The 10,850-nt window shown below is 49.4% G+C and overlaps 1 long non-coding RNA gene and 1 pseudogene across 3 annotated transcripts; both read left to right on the forward strand.

Annotated features, from left to right (window-relative positions):
* The first annotated feature begins 432 nt into the window (after positions 1-432).
* On the forward strand, positions 433-9,343 carry LOC311594634. Of its 2 annotated transcripts, none has more exons than XR_014778159.1 (4): positions 433-577; positions 5,685-5,834; positions 6,251-6,355; positions 9,045-9,343. It is a non-coding gene; the product is annotated as an uncharacterized lncRNA (long non-coding RNA). The 2 variants fall into 2 exon arrangements; XR_014778160.1 differs by lacking the exon at positions 433-577 and adding an exon at positions 5,200-5,498.
* LOC311593245 (ran guanine nucleotide release factor-like) lies at positions 4,588-5,054 on the forward strand (annotated as a pseudogene). Its single transcript has one exon. The product of its transcript is annotated as a ran guanine nucleotide release factor-like (transcript).
* Positions 9,344-10,850: the final 1,507 nt, after the last annotated feature.

Genomic DNA, 10,850 nt, shown 5'->3' on the forward strand with positions numbered 1-10,850 from the left:
CAAGCCTTCCCAGACAGACCAGCAGGGATTGAATCTGGGGAGGAGAGAGACAAAGAGAAAGCAGCGGTATATGTCAGGAGGCTCCCAGGAACCCAACTAGGACGGTGCTAGCTTAAGAACAGAGAGGCCATGCCGGGAGGCCAGGGGATGCCAGGGCTGGCGTGTGGCCCTGGACCTAGGCTTTGGGGCCAGTTTGCAGTGTGTCAGAAGGCCGTAAGGAAGAAACAGGGATGAGGGTGACGTAGGGGCCACCTGCATGTAGGAGGAGGGCAGAAGGGACAGAATGATTTGGGATTTAGTGCAAGAGCGATATCTGTACGGCAGTCTTCCCAGAGGAAGTACCAGTGGGACCCAAGTCACTGCAGAGTGTGGGCCATTGGCCCTCAAGGAGAGGAGCCTGCTAGGAAAGGAACCATCTTCCAGATAGAACTCCGTGTCTGGCTTCTTACAGAGTAACCTGTGTCCCACTTTCTTCCAGGGAATGTACATGTGACTCTTCGTGACTTCACTGGGTCTCTCTCTTTGGCAGGGATCTCTGTCTCCTTGGTGTTGGAATAAGACAAGCCTGGGACCGCTGGTGAGTGGCTGCCAAAGAAATACTTTCTGATTTGCAAGAAAATGCCTGAAATAAAAGGTCAAACTTTTTTTTTAGCCTAAAAGTTTGCAGTCAGTGGAACGCACGAACATCGTGTGTGCAGGTTGACAAGAGTGTGCCTTTGTCACAAAGGACAAGGACCCCGGTGAGACTCGGGGCTCCACTGTGTACCCAGGGTTCGTAGCCGCTGACCTGTGCAGGGGGCATCACTAATTTCTCCAGGCAGATGGATGTGTCCGGAGCCCATTGAGCACACCAGTGAGTAGAGAGCAGGGTATAACGCTTGTTTGTGGGGGTCTGAAGGGGACTCTAGTCTGTTCATTTCAACCCCCACCCCCATGCCTATGGTCCCCATAGGCTTTGCTGGTTCCCTTTCTACCTCGGTTGTAAGCAGCAGATTAGATTTGTGCCTTCTGCTTGGGAGATAAGACTGGGTGCCCCATCCTATTTCTCCTTGGATCTTAGAAGACAAAGACGGGCCTTTCTGAGGGCAGAGGCTCAGGCAGTATCCGAGTTCTAGAAGAATCTTTGGATGCCCCTTCTTCTACCCAGGTCTAACCCCTTCATGGGGCTCTGGATCCGGCATGGTGAATTCTTTCCAGTTTATTCTCTCCCCGCTAAGAGTTGAGTCTATCCTGCCACTTGGTTTATAGCCTTGACTCCAGGCTTCAAGTTTTGGGGACTCCAGAGCCTTTGCTTTCTCAAGCCCCAGAGCCAGCCCTGAAAAGCTGTGGCTTTCATTCCCCTTGGTCATCATGCAGGCAATACCTCTAACAACTGCTTTCTGTGCCTGGAGTTCACAAAAGCCCACCCAAGGGCCTTCAGCCCAGGAGACTGGGGGTGCCAACTCCACGGAGCAGTGTGCCCAGAAGCTCACGCAGAGGGTGGAGAGTGAGGAAAAGGACATGAAAACCAGAGGGTGGGTGAGGTGGGGGTGTGGGGGGAGGAGAGAGAACATTAGAGAGAAATGCCAGAAGGACACAGAGGTTGTTTGGAAAAGGAAACCCACTTCCTTCTTTACTTTATGTCATACGTTAGCATCAAGTTCAGCCTAATTAAAGATTTCAATTTAAAAACAAAAACAAAAACAAAACAACCAAAAAAAAAAAAATCACCACATTTGAATAAAGTAGAGAGGTTCACCCGGAACTCTGGATGAGACCTCGGGCTTAAAAATACAAGAAGCAAGTGCAAAGAAAAAAAAGAGAGAGGTTTGAATTTTCTAAATTTAATTGTAGGAAAATTGAAAATAACATTGCGGCTCCATGCAGAGGTTAATGTCCTCGGTGTTTAAGAGCCCACACAAATTGAGTTTTAAAAATTCAAGTCACTGCTGGAGAAATGTGAAAGGGTAGGAACACTCAATTAACACAAGATTAATTTCTTATGGCTCATAGGTTGAACCTATTTTCCAATATCTAATTATTTTTTAAAAAGTAAATTAAAACAACAGCGAGATAACACTGCCCATCACTGAGTGAAGAGGGAAATTTTAATGAGAATACCCCACGCTGGCTAGGGTGTGAGGAAACACAGGGTTCTGCTGATGAGAATGTAAATTACTCCCGCCTTTGACCCAGTAATTACACTCATGGTGCTCCATCTGAGGGAAATAATCTCAGATTGACAAAAGATTCATGTACAAGGAGAAATGTGGCCCTGTTTATAATAAAAAAAAAATGGAAATAACCAAAATAATCAACTATGGGGAAAACGCTAAGAGTGCCGTTTTATAATCCACCCATGTGGACGATTCCTCATGGGCTAATTGTATTTTTTACAAAAAGCTTTGGATAATTTTTTATAGACTAATTGTATTATTGTTATTATTATTATTATATTATTTTTTTTTTACAAAAAGCTCTGGAAATTTCTTAGAATAAATTAAAAAGAAAACAACAACAACAACAAACAGCAACGGAGAAGGCAGGATGAAGATTGTGTACAGGAGATAATTCTCCATCATGGAAACAAATAGTCACATCTAGAAAAAAAAAAAAAGGAAGTGTACCGGGACCTTGAAGCAAAGCTGGAGGCCGCACTGGGGCCACGGCGGCCTGAGAGGGCAGAGATATGAATGGAAGGGGCCCAGCGTCCTGGCTACAGTCTCCAACTCTGAGCCTTCGACTTTAAACCAGAGGGCAGCCAAGTCTTCCTTCCGTCTGTCTGTCTGGTCCAGCCTGCCCCAAAGGCCAGAGGAAGGGTTGCTGTGCTACTGAGGTTAAAGAAAAGAAGCTGCTTGGTCAGGTGTCCAGGGGACAGGGCTTGAGAAGGTGACAGAGAGGAAAGGGTGGCCAGCTGGGGCAGGGACACTCTGCAGGCCCTTTGTCAGGGGCCTGGGATTTTATCCCAAAGTCAAAGAGGAGCCTGCGATAGTTGGAGCGTTGCTTTCAGACAGATTACCGCGTTAATGGAGTCTCTCCTCTTAGCAATCCCAAAGCCCCACTAACTCAGCCATAAAAATAAAAGCCAAACGAAAAATGGAGAAAACCTGAAACTGTGAAGAACAGAACATACGAAGAAATTGTTAGCACCCAGAGTTAGGCCGAGTTCTTAAGGTCCTCATTAGAGGGCACAGTGGCAAAAGCACCAGCCGTGAAGAACACACTGACTGGGCTGCAATGGCTCGGTGGTAAAGACACCCGCCGTCACGCCTAACAACCTGAGCTCCAGCGCTGGGACACGTATGGTAGAAGGAAAGACGGGGCTTTTGCAAGATGTTCTCCGAGACCAGCACATGTGCAGAGTGGCACACAAGACAGATGATAGATAGATGATAGATAGATAGATAGATAGATAGATAGATAGATAGATAGATAGATAGGAAATTTAAAAATTTAAAGAAGGATTTGGTAAATCAGATCATAAGCACCAAGAAACTTACAATGTGAATTAGCTTGGTGGTAGAGCACTTTCCCAGCATGCCCAAGGCCTTGGGTTTGATCTTTTAGCACTGCAGAAAGTATAAAAACTTATGCTCTTTGAAAGTGCCACCAACAGAGTCAAAAAGACTAACCACAGACTGGGAGGAAATATTTGCAAATGATGCATCTAATGAAGCCTCAAAACTCAAAATAAAAAAAGTAGCCAATTAAAAATAAGCAAGAGATTTGGACACTTCCCTGAAGATAAACAGATGGGAAACAAACACACCATCCTTAACATCATTGTCTGTGGAGAAACCCAAGTTCAAACCACAGGAGGCAGCAGGGTGACGTGGTGGCGCACGCCTGTCATCCCAGCACTCAGGAGGCAGAGGCAGGCAGATCTCTGTGAGTTCGAGGCCAGCCTGGCCTACAAAGCGAGCCCAGAAGAGACAAGACAAGACTACATAGAGAAACCCTGTCTTGGAGAACTGGAAAAAAAACCAAAAACCAAACCAACCCACACACAGAGGGTGGGCTATAAAGATGGCTCAGCGGGTAAGAGCTCCTGGTTTCTTGCTCAAACAGAGGATCCTCAGCACCTCTGTTAAACTGGGCACGCATTCTTACAGACATGGCACCACAGGGACAGAAGCAGGAGGCTTGCTGCGGGCTTACCTGGCCACCAGCCTAACTCCAGGATCGGTGAGAGATCCTTTGTCAAGTAACAAGATGGAACACAGGGCACCTGACGGCCTCGCCTGGCCTCCACACACACTTGTCTGCACACAAATACTAACACGCACACAGAGAAAGGAAAAGACCCCACCACCACCACCACCGCCATGATGCACCTATCAGAGTGCCTGAAATTAAAAACACTGGCCATGCCAAGCATGAGTGGGGATGCGGGGCAACCGGGATGCTCATAATTTGCAGGATAGGAGTGTGAAATGGCACAACCACTTTGGAAAAGAGGTTTTGTCAGCTTCAGATCACATTTAAGGGGAGACCCAGCCAATCTGAAGTTAATCTGAGACCTGAAAGCATGTGCCCTTACAAAGACCGCTACACGACCATTCAGAGTTTTATTTGTAAAAAAAAAAAAAAAAGCCCCAAACTGGAGATCCTAGTAGGCCAGGAGGAGGTGGTGGCTGCTCCAGGAACCCGGGGGCAGGTGATGCCTCAGAGGCCCATGTAGGTTTCTTTAAAACCTCGCTAATGTCCAGACTCAAGTCCTAGATCTATGGAGCCTACCAGAAACTGTCCACTGTTCGGAGGCGCCTTCTCCGCCATCCTCCTCCCTGGGGCCATTGATGTGAGTGACCTCCGACCAGTCCCAGATAACCAAGAAGTTTTCTGCCATCCCGTGACCGATCAGAGTCTGATTGTGGAACTTCTGGAGCTTGCAGGCCCATGTGCGAGGCAAAGCGGCTGCACGGTCTAACAGCGGGTCTCTTGGCCCTGAAAGTCTGACATGTCCGCCTTGGAACCTGGATAACTTTCAACAACTGGTGACTAGTGTGACTCTCCATGACCCTCAACATCTTTGGTCCCCAGCAAAGATGGTTGAAAACACAACATACTGCTGCTGAGGACTCGGGGACCCAGTTCTGAGAGGGGGAGCTCCCTTCCACTTCTTCCCTGGACCCTGGACGTAAACATAAGACACCTCCTCTGCAGAAATAAACTTGCTTTATGAACAACAACAACAACAACAACAAGCCCCAAACTGGAAACTTACCACACATCCCTCCCTGAGAGAACGGATAAGCAATCCATGGTACGCTCACAATGGACTGCCAGCCATCAATGAATGGGCAAGCTATTCACACAATACGGGCAACCTCAAACAATTAGTTACACTGAGAAAAGGAGCTGGACAAAACAGTAGCAAATGGGCTACGGGTCCTTGCGTAGCACTCTGGAAACGGCGGTTGGTGGGTTGGTGTGCAGTGTCGGGATCAGAAGTTGCCTAGGGGACGGAGGGTATGAAACGTATAAGGAGCCACAAAGGACTTCAGCGATCCCAGGGCTTGGTAAGTGTGTCCGCTCTCCTTGGCTTGTGCTAAGTGTATACAGGCGTCAAAATCCATCGGGCAGGACATTTCGCCTGTTGGTTTATTTGCATGTAAATTAGACCTCAGCACACATATAAGGTGGGTTTTTATGTTGCCGTGGCTGAGTATCCAGGGTTCTCTCCCGTCTCTCATCTCTCTATTCAGTTTCCCAGAAGCCCAAAAGAACCCTGCTCTCCTTGAGCCAAAGAATTCCTCTTTGTTTCAAAGCTCTTTCTGACTTGGTGCCAGTTGCCTGCCATCAGAACTGTTCTGGGGACAAAGGATTCTGCCACTTAGAGTGTGCCAAGAACAAAGGTGGGGAGTGTCACCTCGTTCTGGGGGACTCAAACTGGGGGATGAGCTGTCAGGAAGAGATTTCCTGGAGGAGCTGCTACTTGAGTTGATATCTCAAGAAACAGATGAGGGGAGCAGGGGTGGGGTTGGGTGGGGCTGGGGACAATGACCAGAAGGGCTCTCTGTCTGAGGAGACAAAGGCTCAGCTGGCAGGAACTGAGTGGTCGGGTGCTCAGGAGCCGTCAGGTGTCCCTGGAGTTTGGGATGAGATGGGGGCACAGCAGGATGGACAGCTGAAAGCACCAGTGGGAAGCAGGCCCCTGATGGCTAAAGAACTTGAGTCTAGCCTCATAGGCAACGCCAAGGCAGGGAAGACTTTTGAGTTGACAAGGGCCACAGAGGGAGTTGTAAGTTGCTTTTGCTTTTGTTTTATTCAGGGTCTTATGTGGCTCAGGCTGGCTTCAAATTTACTATGAAGCCAGAAATGGCTTTGAGCTTCTGACCTTCTAGGCTTCTTGCCTCGACCTCCCAAGCTGGTACAGGTGAGTACTATCATGCCCAGGTCACGCAGTGCTGGGGCTGAAAGGCGGGACTTCCTGTATGGTAGGCAAGCACACTGAGTTCACCCCCCAAACTCTGACTTACGTTTTATGGAGCTCTCCCTAGAACTTGAGGAAGGGATATGAACCAAAGCTGACTTGGAGAGGCCAGTGGACACCCGGGACAACTGACTAGTGGGGACAGTTCTAATAGCTCGGCTCTCAGTGTGCCTCAACGGGAAGACAGGGTTGGGGGGTGCTCATTGTAAATCTGGCCAAACTCAGGCAAGTGAAGAGGCAACAGCATTTCAGAGGCTGGAGGAGCCCAAATCACCTGCAACAGCATTGGAGAGAAAGAAATGTCAGCACCACATGGCACGTGAGCAGATCGGGCAGACCAGGTTGCCATGGAAACCGAGCTAGTGAGACCCTGCTAGGAGAATGGGATCGGCAGGACCAAATGTAGCAGAAAATCCAAACCGATGAAGGCTGAATATTTCTTCTTCTCCTTCTCCTTCTCCTTCTCCTTCTCCTTCTTCTTCTTCTTCTTCTGATCTGGCAATTAGTGGAACACTGATGAGTGCAGGGAGAGGAAGTTCACAGGCCACAGGCCAGGCGGGATGTGGAGATGCCAAAGACCATCCAGAGGCAGAGGATGCCAGAATTAGTGATGGGGCATGCATTGAAAAGGGCAGTTTCGGGCAAGACCCCTGGCCTCTTGCACTCCAAATGGACTGGATGGCACTGGTGGGGGGGGGGGCATTGGAGATGATGCAATAGGACAGAGCTTGCAAGAGGAAGACTGGGCCATTTGTGTCTCACAGACATCACCTCTATGTAAATATGCAATGTGCTGGATGCTGTCCTCAGAGCTTGGCTTACAACAACAACAAAAAACAAGACAAAAACATAACTAAGACATGTTGTCTCACGGTGACATTGAACTCACCGTGTAGCCACAGGTGACCTTAAAGTCCTTACCCTCCTGCCTTGTTTTCCTGGAACATTGGGATTACAGGCCTGGGCCACCACGCCTGCCTGTTATGCAGTGTCGGGAACAGAACACTGAGACTGATGTATGTTGCCCAAGCTGTTTATCAACTGAGCCTTACAGACCCCAGCCCTCAGTTCATTTACATGTAACTATTCATGAGAGTGTCTCATCTGACATAAACAGGTACAGGAGAAACTGTCCCGTATCCAGAGGGTGACATAGAACAAACCTGAGCCAGGCAATGCAGACACCTGGTGTAGCATGCCTGGGACAAACAAGCAGGATGCCCTAGGGACAGGATGGATCTGGACTCTGTTTTTGTTTTGCTTTGCTTTGTTGGTACTTTTGGTTTTTCCGAGACAAGGTCTTTCTGTGTAGCCCTGGCTGTCCTGGCCCTCTCATTGTAGACCAGGCTGGCCTCGAACTCGCAGAGATCCTCCCTGAGGATGGGTTGGGTTTACAGGTGTGCACCTCCACGCTCTGTGGATCTGGACTCTGAAGCTCGGTCCTAAGTGCGGACCCCAGGCAGCCTGGACACTGATGTGGCCCAAACACTGGAGGTCAGAGGGTCAACCAGGGAGCTGCAGCACTAGAGATGCTGACACACAGGGCAAGATTCCAGTGCCTGGGAGAGAGGGAAAGAGGAGGCCCCAAAACAGATGTGGGCAGGAGGTCCCTCCGGCTCAGGGAACAGAGGAGCACCCAGAAGGCCAAGTAACAGTGGCCCACGCCCAAGAAGGTCTTTGGGGATCTTCTCCAGAGCAGCCTCAGGGCACTAAGGAACCTTGCCCAAAGGAGACAAACTAGGCTCTGGCTGAGCAGGCAAGAGAGGGATAAGAGAACCTAAGTGGGGAAATAGACTCTTGCTGGCCTTTTCTTTCTTCCCCAAGACAAGGTTTCTCTGTGTAGCCTTGGCTGTCCTAGACTCACTTTGTAGACCAGGCTGGCCTCGAACTCACAGCGATCTGCCTGCCTCTGCCTCCCGAGCGCTGGGACTAAAGGCGTGCCCCACCACGCCTGGCCCAAGGCTGGTCTTTAATTCACTACTTTCTTACTTCTGCCACTGGAGTGCAGGGATCACAAGTACCAAGACACCAGGCTCCAGATAAGTTTGGTTTTCGTTGTTGTTATTGTTGTTATTGTTGCTGCTGGTGCAGTTTGGGTTCTTGAGACATGGTCTCACCATGTAGCCCTGACTAGCCTAGAACTCACCATATAGACCAGGCTAGCTTCAAACCCAGAGGTTAGTTCTTCCTCTGCCTTCCAAGTGCTAAGATTAAAGGTGTGTGCTGCCACCCTGGCCAGATAGGCATTTTAAAGCAGAAACTCTTAAAAACTAATATTTTAAGACAATAAGATTTACATAGTTCAAAAATTCAAAACAAATGCCTAGTGAAAAGCCTGACTCCTGCCCTTTCCCTTGGGTCCTCTTCACAGAGGCAGTAGCCAGCACAGAAAATAAGTCTCACACTGTAGAAATCTGGAAGCTGGGACCAGAAAATAAATTCACTGACACTTCAGGGACCGGTGGCATCAGGAGGGAGGCGGTGGCAGAGACACCAGTGGGCTCGGGGAGCCGACTTAAGTGCAGCAGTGGGAAATGGGTTTTGGATGAGAACATGTGTTTCATTGAATGGCAAAAAAAAAAAAAAAAAAAAAAAAAAAAAAAAAAAATTGAATCATTTTCCCTCTGCCCAGGAACATGAGCTGGACGTCCTCTGGGACCCAACAGCAACTGGCGTCCACAGCACTTTGCCTCACTCCACAGCTGGAACCATCTTTCCCTTCTGAAGGGCCTCAGCACCTGGCGAGGTACACGAAGCCTGGCAGCTTCAGATAAACACTCTCTGACATAAAGTGGATGTGGTTTAATCTTTCTTAATTACTGTAAACCAACTGAAGTGCAACCGCGACATTACCGGACCGTCTAAAGCTGGGGGAAGAGTTGGGGAGGCTGAGGGAGAGAAGCCTATGCTAGAGAGGGATCCCAGAGAGCACACAGGGCAACACTCTCCTCAGGATCTCTGAAAATCCCCCTTTTATGACATACATGAGTTTGCCCTTTGATCTCAGTAGCATCCCACTCTGTGGAAGCAGGTGTTGGAGTCTGGGGGCGGGGAGGGAGCTGTAAGGGTTGAGGGAACTCAGGCAGGGGCTTCTCTGTGCCCCCCACCAAACTGTTTCTTTCCTCTGTCTATAGCTCCAGGCAGGTAGATGGCTGCCCTGCTCTGGACCACAGTCTCTCCACTAAACTGGTATAGTCAGGCACGGCCACCTTTTCTACCTATTGTGGGTGCCTTGGTTCCCCCCTAGGGCGCCATTGCTCTGTGTACAGTCATCATGGAATACAGTGAAAGACATGTGAGAGTGTAGGGCATCCCTGAAGACATAATTCAGGGGCCTGGTGGGTAAGGAGCTGGGTCCTGAGTTGTGCTGCACCCAGTGGAGGCTGTTTCTAGACGGTGCGCAAGGTCACTGCAGGCCGTGGGCTGCCAAGTAAGGTGGGGAGTCAGGAAGGAATGACACTCTTGAGTGTGGCCTTTGCGAGGCTTGGGGTGGGGGGCGTCATATGACAGCAGCTGATGCGAGTGGAGTGGGTACCACTGGATGGAAAACCATTCAAGAAAAGGGTAGAGGGAGAGAGGAGGGAGATGGAGCCGACGGACACTGGTCCTTGTGGAGCAGGAGAGGTGGGCATGTGTGTGTTCCGAGACGCACCAGGCTAGGACATAAAGCAATTAAGGATGTGACGGTCGGAGAGCAGATGGAGCTAAGGGGACAGATACAGGGATTATCATGAGATAATCACAGGGGTTAAGTTGAGCCAGACTTAATTAAAGCAGCCCTCTTTCACGGGAACCTGATCCCGGTGTTCTTCCAGGGGCTTAGTGCTTTCCATCTATGGATGAGGGTGGCCTCATAGGCACCCTCCTGCTGGGGGCCATGTTATTCCTCCTCTTCGCCCACCCCTGGCCACCTGTGGTGGTCAACATATTGACAAGGGCTGGATGTACTTGATCGGGTAAACACCTGAGGAACAAGCCGTGCCCTGGGCACATCTGGCCAATGTGGCTCACTGAATCTTTAATGATGCTTGCATACTACATTAAGTCATAGACCAGTTTCAGCCCTCTAGAAGGTTCCACTGCACCCCCTCCTGCTCAGTGGCCTCCTCCCAGGAGGAGATGTCTATCATTTGGATGGCTTTGCTTGTTTGTAAACTTCATGTGAATAGACTAAGACGGTGGCTTCTTTCACAAAATGTGTGTTGTATGTCTGTGAGATTCAGCTGCATGTAGTAGTAGTAGTAGTAGTAGTGTGTGTGTGTGTGTGTGTGTGTGTGTGTTTTCCTGGGGTGGGTACACACCCTGGACAGAGGTCAACGTCAGGTACTCCTCCGGAGCCATCTTCTACTTCCCCAGTGCTGAGATTGCAAGTGCATGCCACCACAGCACACTATTTTCATGGGTGCTGGGGATTGAACCCGTGACCTCATGCTTGTGC

This window comes from Acomys minous (assembly GCF_964271855.1).
Source record: "Acomys minous genome assembly, chromosome: 3".
Taxonomy (NCBI): Eukaryota; Metazoa; Chordata; class Mammalia; order Rodentia; family Muridae; genus Acomys; species Acomys minous.